Below are 12,020 nucleotides of genomic sequence, written 5' to 3'. Positions count from 1 at the left end.
ATGTGTTAATCTGTGGTTGAGTACGCGGATGATGTATCTGGGGGGCATAATGTCTAGCACTTACTCATTGGATGACGAGACCCAGAATCACCTCAAGCAAGTATCAGCGTCGTTTGGTCGACTAAGGAGAAGGTTTTTTTTTTCTGAACAATAACTTCAAACGCGACACTAAAACAATATTTTGTTTTATTTTGCTTCAGTCGAAGTTCTCAGAAATCAAGGGACCCACAACCTGAGGCAAACACTTGAACTCTATATGAGATACATTAACTCTCTCTCTCTCTCTCTCTCTCTCTCTCTCTCTCTCTATATATATATATATATATATATATATATATATATATATCTACATGAGATACATTAACTCTCTCTCTATATATATATATTTATATATATATATATTATATATATATATATATATATATATATGAGATACATTAACTCTCTCTCTATATCTATATCTATCAGATACATTAACTCTCTCTCTCTCTCTCTATATATATATATATATATATGAGATACATTAACTCTATATATCTATATCTATATGAGATACATTAACTCTCTCTCTATATATATATATATGAGATACATTAACTCTCTCTCTATATATATATCTATGTGAGATACATTAACTCTCTCTCTCTCTCTCTCTCGCTATATATATATATATATATATATATATATATACATATATATATATATATATATGTGTGTGTGAGATCATAGATATTTTAATGTTCTGTCTCTCAAAAACTGAGTAAAGAAATTTATAACATAATTTCCCTCTCCTCAATTAACCATTTTAATATGTTGTAGTATGTCTTTCGTTTTGGTCTCTTGGTCTTACTGGATTCCAGGACAAGAATTTATCTAGTCTGGTGGAGTATCCAGCTTCGTATTATTACTTGAGGTAACATCACTTGGAGAAGTTGCACCATCCCTCGTACAAGCTAATATGGGTTAGCCATAGTGAGGAGATCTTATTTGGGCAGCGAATACTGAATGTGATTTTGAATATTTGGTCAGGGTTTACTTTTATGGAAAAAGTATCCTCGTGCCAGGTTGTTCTGACAACAGAGCGACCTTAAACACTCGAGGATAGTGTTTAGTAGCCTTTCAAGTTCTCTCCTATTTGGTCAGGTTTACATCTTTGAGAAAAGTATCCTCATATCAGGTTGTACAGGGCAGTATGAATCACCCCACTACATTATGGATGGAAGTCTTGGGCGACCTATAGCTGCCATATGAGAAGTCTTGAGACCTTTCACATCATGGAGGGACAGAGTGCTTCACAGAAAGGTGTTGGGAAGGGCAGGCAGCTACAGCGTGGAGTCCATCATGATCCAATGCCAACTCAGATGACACACACACACACACACACACACACACACACACACACACACACACACACACACACACACACACACACACACACACATTGTTATGTATATTGGATTTTAGAATTTAAACCTAAATAGCATCGCACGTCGATATTTGCTTTTGTCTGCCGCTTTTGTCTCCTTTTTCTTTCCAACATGTCATTCAAAAATGCCAAAATGTCTTTTGTTTTATTTTGTTAAAAAATATTTTCCGTCTAAGAAGATTGTTATTATGGTAACTATTTTTGATATTATCTCAAACAATACAAGGGAGAAAAACAATTTGCAATGATTTAAATATTTTTTAATTTTACTGTGGAAATTATTGAAATAATAAAATATTGGAAATTATTGAAATAATACAATATTGGAAATTATTGAAATAATAAAATATTGGAAATTATTGAAATAATAAAATATTGGACATTATTGAAATAATAAAATATTGGAAATTATGGAAATAATAAAATATTGGAAAATTATTGAAATAATAAAATATTGGAAATTATTGAAATAATAAAATATTGAAAATTGCTGAAATAATAAAATATTGGAAATTATTGAAATAATAAAATATTGGAAATTATTGAAATAATAAAATATTGGAAATTATTGAAATAATAAAATATTGGAAATTGCTGAAATAATAAAATATTGGAAATTGCTGAAATAATAAAATATTGGAAATTATTGAAATAATAAAATATTGGAAATTATTGAAATAATAAAATATTGGAAATTATTGAAATAATAAAATATTGGAAATTATTGAAATAATAAAATATTGGACATTATTCAAATAATAAAATATTGGAAATTATTGAAATAATAAAATTTTGGAAATTGCTGAAATAATAAAATATTGGAAATTGCTGACATAATAAAATATTGAAAATTGCTGAAATAATAAAATATTGGAAATTATTGAAATAATAAAATATTGGAAATTATTGAAATAATAAAATATTGGAAATTGCTGAAATAATAAAATATTGGAAATTGCTGAAATAATAAAATATTGGAAATTATTGAAATAATAAAATATTGGAAATTATTGAAATAATAAAATATTGGAAATTATTGAAATAATAAAATATTGGAAATTATTGAAATAATAAAATATTGGAAATTATTGAAATAATAAAATATTGGAAATTATTGAAATAAAATATTGGAAATTATTGAAATAATAAAATATTGGAAATTATTGAAATAATAAAATATTGGAAATTGCTGAAATAATAAAATATTGGAAATTGCTGAAATAATAAAATATTGGAAATTATTGAAATAATAAAATATTGGAAATTATTGAAATAATAAAATATTGGAAATTATTGAAATAATAAAATATTGGAAATTATTGAAATAATAAAACATTGGAAATTATTGAAATAATAAAATATTGGAAATTTCTGAAATAATAAAATATTGGAAATTGCTGAAATAATAAAATATTGGAAATTATTGAAATAATAAAATATTGGAAATTATTGAAATAATAAAATATTGAAAATTGCTGAAATAATAAAATATTGGAAATTATTGAAATAATAAAATATTGGAAATTATTGAAATAATAAAATATTGGAAATTGCTGAAATAATAAAATATTGGAAATTGCTGAAAGAATAAAATATTGGAAATTATTGAAATAATAAAATATTGGAAATTATTGAAATAATAAAATATTGGAAATTATTGAAATAATAAAATATTGGAAATTATTGAAATAATAAAATATTGGAAATTATTGAAATAATAAAATATTGGAAATTATTGAAATAATAAAATTTTGGAAATTATTGAAATAATAAAATATTGGAAATTGCTGAAATAATAAAATATTGGAAATTGCTGAAATAATAAAATATTGGAAATTGCTGAAATAATAAAATATTGGAAATTATTGAAATAATAAAATATTGGAAATTATTGAAATAATAAAATTTTGGAAATTATTGAAATAATAAAATATTGGAAATTGCTGACATAATAAAATATTGGAAATTGCTGAAATAATAAAATATTGGAAATTATCGAAATAATAGAATATTGGAAATTATTGAAATAATAAAATATTGGAAATTATTGAAATAATAAAATATTGGAAATTATTGAAATAATAAAATATTGGAAATTATTGAAATAATAAAATTTTGGAAATTATTGAAATAATAAAATATTGGAAATTATTGAAATAATAAAATATTGGAAATTATTGAAATAATAAAATATTGGAAATTATTGAAATAATAAAATTTTGGAAATTATTGAAATAATAAAATATTGGAAATTATTGAAATAATAAAATATTGGAAATTGCTGAAATAATAAAATATTGGAAATTATTGAAATAATAAAATATTGGAAATTATTGAAATAATAAAATATTGGAAATTATTGAAATAATAAAATATTGGAAATTATTGAAATAATAAAATATTGGAAATTATTGAAATAATAAAATATTGGAAATTATTGAAATAATAAAATATTGGAAATTATTGAAATAATAAAATATTGGAAATTATTGAAATAATAAAATATTGGAAATTATTGAAATAATAAAATATTGGAAATTATGGAAATAATAAAATATTGGAAATTATTGAAATAATAAAATATTGGAAATTATTGAAATAATAAAATATTGGAAATTATTGAAATAATAAAATATTGGAAATTATTGAAATAATAAAATATTGGAAATTATTGAAATAATAAAATTTTGGAAATTATTGAAATAATAAAATATTGGAAATTATTGAAATAATAAAATATTGGAAATTATTGAAATAATAAAATATTGGAAATTATTGAAATAATAAAATATTGGAAATTATTGAAATAATAAAATATTTTTACTTGTAATTGTTTTTCCACTCAATCATTTTTCACAATTTTTGGAATTTTTACTAATTTCGACAATTTTTACTTCCTTTGCCAATATTTCGGAATATTTTATGATGACAATAAAAATATGGAAGACTGGAACATTTGTTGATCCTTATTCAATCCCGGACAACGTCGGACCTCTTTGTTAGTAATTCATTAGTTTAGTTCACCTTGCAGTTGCACATACATATTGCTGTTCATGTGCTTCAAATTTTATTACATAAGTGAATCCTATACATACAAATATATAACGCATATCGAACTTTATATATATATATATATAATGCTCCTCACCTTGAGTTGAGCATATTGAGAAGTGAAACACGAATTACCATTAGCATATAAGCGACGCTCTTTGTGTAAACAAATCGAGCGGAGGTATTTCGGACGATGTCAAAACATCGTTAAACTCACTACTCGTTCAAGCAGCCGCCAATAGCGTAATGGTTAGGAGCCTTGACTGCCGTACAAACGGTCGGATTTCAATCCTGGCTTGAGGTAGTTGCCTGTCTAGCCGCACTGATGAGCTGTGAAACAGCGAAACAGTACTGTATGTGGATAACGTATAACTATATATATATATATATACTCGGGTTTTTTTATTCAATAGTAATGGACTAGTGAATTCAACGAGGTTGTTAGATAGTGCTCAATAAAAAGAGCTGATAATACTTTTTTATTGTTATATAAACATGTTTACATCCCGCTGCTACAAACAGCCATTTGTTTCAATCAAACAACAGATATCATCAGGCAGCGACTTGACTATTCATATGTTCAATGAATAATCTTTATTCATTGAACATTTGAATAGTCAAGTCGCTTCCTGATATCTGTTGTTTATCTTCGCTTATTTCTGAAGAAGTTTTTTAATACTAAAGATAAGGCTAGAAGAACACCGTAAAGCCGTGACACGGTGGGTAGGGGGTGGAGGAAGTAAAAAAAGTTGGGACTAGCTGATCACATATGGAAAGAGAAGGAACACATTTCCCTTTATGGAACGAGGTCAAAATAATTGACACGGATGCAAAATGGAGAGTTTGACTTAAAGTGGCACGTATGCTAAAAAGAAAAGGAAGAAAAATTACTAAACAGACCGAGCATAAATATCAACAATATATGGGAACTTCTAATTATAAAGCAAAACAAAAATTATACAACCCCTCCTTAAACTTTTAACAGTGAAAGGGAGATAATCATGTCAAACTTTATTAAAGTGACCTCCCCTTGTCAACACAGCGTAAAAACAATATAACAAGAATACAAAACCATCTACAGAGAGCCAGTGACTTTTCTCCTTTTTTCAAGATGGCGACCAATATGTCTGACGAAGTTCGGAGGCTACACTGACCAAAACGTTGCACAAATAACACTCAAGATAAAAACAATAGTTCGATCAAAAAAAGTAATACAAGCAATGAACTCATATCTTCAAAATTCAGAACTGTAATAAAGATGAGATATTAAAATTTCATTGTATCATTTATTTTGATTGCATCTTTTTTTTTCATTAATCTCTGTTAAAATGGGTTTTTCATTAATCTCTGTTAAGATATTTAAAAGTTAAGATAGCTAAAATGTTAAGATATGTGTGAAAGCAAGCATTTGGATAGCAATCGGTGTGCGATTAGAAAACGTCAGTGCAAAGTTGGTCACGGACAGCGAGAATGTCCTCCCTACCCTGCTTGTACTTTTGGTTATCGCCATCAGCCTGCTTCAGTTTTCTCGGTTCTTTTCAAACTTCAAAACAGGGGAGGTGCCACTCAGGGCATCCTTTCTTGTCTAACAGTATACAAAATCGACTTCCCAGCAGAACTTTCTACCAAGGTAATATTTATTTACAGACTACAACATAGTCGTTTTCAAGTCTAATGTCAACAAATACCTGTCAATATTATGTTTTTGAATTTTTGAGATGAGGATTTGTTATTCATATTATTCGGATTATTTGGACTACTATTCTCATCTTCAGATTTTCACAACGTTTCCGTTGATTGTAACCTCTGGTAAAACAGCTACCAACATGCAACGTTACAATGATGCGACAGGGGTTGAAGCTTAGTTGACAAAGTGGAACCTATTAGATTGGAGACTCCTTTTTGGACGCTGTCCAAGAGAGAGAGAGAGAGAGAGAGAGAGAGAGAGAGAGAGAGGCTAGCGGTAGATGCTCCAGTCCAGATGCGGCAACAATACTCCATGCATGGGCGAATGGTGACCTTGTAGAAGTACAGGATGCTCAGAAGTGTGAGTTTTTCTAGCATGATAGCGGGAGCCAACCTTCCTACAGCAACCTTCTCAATGTCCTTAATGTATTTGTTCCAGTTCATATTTCCCATGAATGTTAAACCAAGGAGTCTGAAGGAAGAATTCTTGTTTAATCACTAATATGCACTGGCCAACATATCTACCAACAAACCTATCCACTTCGGCATTTAACATATCTGTCAGGCTGAGTGTTTTTTCTGAACAGAATACAAAGTCGACTTCCTTGCAACCCTTTTCTCACAGAAAAGACGTTGCTAGTTTTTCCCTACTCTATTTCCATGGTAGAAGCTCGACTCTTCAAACTCTACCCCTCTCCCAGTAAAATCGTCTCAGTAAGAACTCATTTTCCTAACACCATTGCAAAGATCTCTATCTTCTTCTGTATATCTAAAATCAAACGCAACTTCCACAAAGAAAGTTTCTCGCAATAACTTTCTTTTTTTTTTTTTTTTTTTTTTTTTTTTTTTTACACAGTGACCACCACTTATCAAGGCCCGGAAGCCACTCAGGGATGAGGGTACCTGTAGAAAGTGTTACCATGGGACTGTTGACCTCCAGACTACAACATGGTCATTTCTAAGTCCATTGTTAATAAATATCTGTCGAGTTGTCTTGTGAATTAATCATAGTTTGCAATCCTTTCATTATTATTAGGATCCATCATTTAACTGAAAATTTCACTAACCCTTGTCCCTGATAAGTGGTGAATTATGCGTATAAAAATGATTTCGAATGCTGAAGTGGATTAGATTTGTTAGTAGATATGTTGGATCATGCATGTTAGTGATTAGACAAGGTTTATTGAAAGAAACAAATGTAATTATGCAACGTGAAAGAAAGAATTATCCACAAACCTGCTAAAAATAAAGCTGTCCTAAAATAAAGTGAGCCACAGGAATGTTTACCTCCAGACTACAACATGATTATTTTCAAGTCTAATGTCAATAAATATCTGTCGAGTTGTCTTGTGAATTAATCATAGCTCTTAATTCAATTCTTTCATAATACTCTTCTATCATCAAACTGACAATTTTGGTCGGGTTTCAATCCTGGCTTGAGGTAGTTGTCTGTCTAGCCGCACTGATGAGCTGTGAAACAGCCAAACAGTACTGTATGTGGATGACTATATATACATATATATATATATATATATATATATATATATATATATATATATATATATATACTAGCAAAAGTACCCGTCGTTGACTGGGTTCAAAAACAGCCTACAGAAAATCGACCCTGATTTATGAAAGTATGATAGGTTATGAAAAGGAAGGTTGTAAAGAGATAGCTTCGAATTTGGGGGTATCAAAACCAAAGCAAAATATGATGAAAGTAAAAATAAAATAGATAAACCCCATAATTTATTATACCATACCTGTTCACACTGAAACACTTATCACAATATTCTGTGGATCTATATTAAAAAATCTTGTTAAACTTTGTGACATATTTCCATTCTATGGAGCTCAGGTGCGAACGAACACCCCATAATTTTATTATACCATATTTCTTCAAACTGAAACATAATTATCAAAGTATACTTACGCAGATAGATATGAAAAGTCTTTGTTAAAGTTTGTGCCTATTTCCATTCTATGAAGGCCAGGCGCGAACGCAGACCCCACAATTTTATTATACCATCCCTAATTAAGTTAAAACATACTTATCAAAGTATTATTATGTACATCCATATCAAACACACTTGTAAACGTTTTTTTTTTAATTTTTATATTTTTTTATCTCCATACTTTGTGGACCAGGCACGAACGCAGACCCCACAATTTTAATGAACCACTGTTCTTCCAGATCAAACATACCCATTCCTGTGTCTCGAAACCTTTTCTATCATTATATGTAATCAGTTTTTTAAAATAGTCAACCATATAGGAGCCTATTCGTGACCACACACACACACACACACACACACACACACACACACACACACACATTCAGCTTTATATATATATATATATATATATATATATATATATATATAAGATAGTGATCTAACTCTGACAACTAAAATATCAAACAGGTGTATTGCCATCCCTACTCTATACCTAGGTCACATGTAGAACTGCTCAAGATGTGTCATCAGCTTTAGACACATTCTTGGCTTAAAGCGGAACAGTTTTGTCCCTGATACATATGTTTTAAATAAAGCCAAAGCCACCAGTATTGCTACCATCGTTATTAAGAACCGTTGGGTGGGTCATCTTGTCCGGCTTGATTACTACCAACTCCCAAAGCAGTTGTTTTATGACGAGCTCCTTCTTGCCAAAAAAAAACTCCAGTCCAAAAATCGTTTCCGTAATATTATCAAGGAGAGTTTAGTGAGATTTTATATCCCTGTTGATAGTCGGGAGTCCCAAGCGTATGATCGCAAGCAGTGAAGGGCACTGATATACTGATATACTGATATACAGAAGCGTAGAACACTTTGAAGCAGCCAAGACAAACCGAGCGAAGCTCAAGAGAACATATACAAAACGTCAAACTTTGCCGTCCAATCATGGAGATCTTTGTTACTGTGAGGTGTGTGACTCTGTTGTCCAAGGTAGGCCGTGTCGATCGCATGAAAGCGCACAATGATACAGGTTCCGTTGCTGTTAGTTTCATCCAAACCAATGACCATCTTCAGTGTCATATCTGCTTGAGGGTGTCCAAGTCGGTGACAGGACTTAAAAGTTATCTTTGGACACATGGATTTTCAGTGACTGAGGGAGTGGAATTCGTCTGACAAGACGTCGCAATCATCATATATATATAATCATAACTACAATTATTTTTTAATGCCTACAGACACTAGTGTTTCATCCTTTTGGGAATTATTAGTGCAGGGATTAAAGATTACAGCCAGTCGGGAGATTTGGACACAGCCACGAAGCCATATCTGACTCCATTAGCTAAGAACAAACCACACGGCCAATGTTAACCGCAACAGATACAATTAAAATTAACGTTTATATAAAACGTAAATGTCAAGACGACAAGAGTAATCTCATGATTATTATATCATGATCTGAAGATGTGAGTGAAAGTGTTTGACTTAAATTTCAACTTAAAGCATATATAAAAGAATAAAAGTATATATAAAAAATAATAATATATATAAAAGAATAATAATATATATAACAGAATAATAGTATATATAAAAGAATAATAGTATATATAACAGAATAATAGTATATATAAAAGAATAATAGTATATATAAAAGAATAATAGTAAATATAAAAGAAAAATAGTATATATAAAAGAATACTAATATATATAAAAGAATAACAGTATATATAAATGAATAACAGAATATATAAAAGAATAATAGTATATATAAAAAAAATAATAGTATATATAAAAGAATTATAGTATATATAAAAGAATAACAGTATATATAAAAGAATAAAAATATATATAAAAGAATAATAGTATATATAAAAGATTAATAGTATATATAAAAGAATAATATATATATAAAAGGATAATAGTATATATAAATGAATAATAATATATATAAAAGGATAACTGTATATATAAAAGAATAATAATATATATAAAAGAATAATAGTATATATAAAAGAATAATTGTATATATAAAAGAATAATAGTATATATAAAAGAATAATAGTATATATAAAAGAATAATAATATATATAAAAGAATAATAGTATATATAAAAGGATAACAGTATATATAAAAGAATAAAAATATATATAAAAGAATAATAGTATATATAAAAGATTAATAGTATATATAAAAGAATAATAATATATATAAAAGGATAATAGTATATATAAATGAATAATAGTATATATAAATGAATAATAGTATATATAAAAGAATAATAGTATATATAAAAGAATAACAGCATATATAAAAGAATAACAGTATATATAAATGAATAATAGTATATATAAAAGAATAACAGTATATATAAAAGAATAATAGTATATATAAAAGAATAACAGTATATATAAAAGAATAATAGTATATATAAAAGAATAGCAGTATATATAAAAGAATAACACTATATATAAAAGAATTATAGTATATATAAAAGAATAACAGTATATATAAAAGAATAATAGTATATATAAAAGAATAATAGTATATATAAAAGAATAATAGTATACATAAAAGATTAATAGTATATATAAAAGAATAATAATATATATAAAGGAATAATAGTATATATAAAAGAATAATAGTATATATAAAAGAAAATTAGTATATATAAAAGAATAATAATATATATAAAAGAATAATAATATATATAAAAGAATAATAGTATATATAAAAGTATAATAGTATATATAAAAGAATAATAGTATATATAAAAGAAAATTAGTATATATAAAAGAATAATAGTATATATAAAAGAATAATAGTATATATAAAAGAATAACAGTATATATAAAAGAATAATAGTATATATAAAAGAATAATAATATATATAAAAGAATAATAGTATATATAAAAGAATAATAGTATATATAAAAGAATAACAGTATATATAAAAGAATAACAGCATATATAAAAGAATAATAGTATATATAAAAGACTAATAGTATATATAAAAGAATACCAGCATATATAAAAGAATAACAGCATATATAAAAGAATAATAGTATATATAAAAGAATAATAGTATATATAAAAGAATAACAGTATATATAAAGGAATAACAGTATATACAAAAGAATAACAGTATATATAAAAGAATAACAGTATATATAAAAGAATAAAAGTATATATAAAAGAATCATAGTATATATAAAAGAATAATAATATATATAAAAGAATAACAGTATATGTAAAAGAATAACAGCATATATAAAAGATGAATAGTATATATAAACGAATAATAGTATATATAAAAGAATAATAATATATATAAAAGAATAATAATATATATAAAAGAATAATAGCATATATAAAAGATTAATAGTATATATAAAATAATAATAGTATATATAAAAGAATAATAGTATATATAAAAGAATAATTGTATATATAAAAGAATAATAGTATATATAAAAGAATAATTGTATATATAAAAGAATAATTGTATATATAAAAGAATAATAGTATATATAAATATAAAAGAATAATAATATATATAAAAGAATAATAGCATATATAAAAGAATAATAGTATATATAAAAGAATAATAATATATATAAAAGAATAATAGTATATATAAAAGAATAATTGTATATATAAAAGAATAATTGTATATATAAAAGAATAATTGTATATATAAAAGAATAATAGTATATATAAAAGAATAATAGTATATATAAAATAATAATAATATATATAAAAGAATAATAATATATATAAAATAATAATAGTATATATAAAATAATAATAGTATATATAAAAGAATAATAGGATATATAAAAGAATAATAATATATATAAAAGAATAATAGTATATATAAAAGAATAATAGTATATATAAAAGAATAA

General features: G+C 25.9%; 1 long non-coding RNA gene across 1 annotated transcript; it reads left to right on the top strand.

The window, feature by feature from the left end:
- The first annotated feature begins 688 nt into the window (after positions 1 to 688).
- On the top strand, positions 689 to 1,531 carry LOC145243023 (uncharacterized). The gene is made up of 2 exons (XR_013862847.1): positions 689 to 1,138; positions 1,178 to 1,531. It is a non-coding gene; the product is annotated as an uncharacterized LOC145243023 (long non-coding RNA).
- Positions 1,532 to 12,020: the final 10,489 nt, after the last annotated feature.

This window comes from Euprymna scolopes, chromosome 21 (genome assembly GCF_053919585.1).
Source record: "Euprymna scolopes isolate OS-2025 chromosome 21, ASM5391958v1, whole genome shotgun sequence".
Taxonomy (NCBI): Eukaryota; Metazoa; Mollusca; class Cephalopoda; order Sepiida; family Sepiolidae; genus Euprymna; species Euprymna scolopes.
This window is presented reverse-complemented; position numbering and strand designations above follow the sequence as displayed.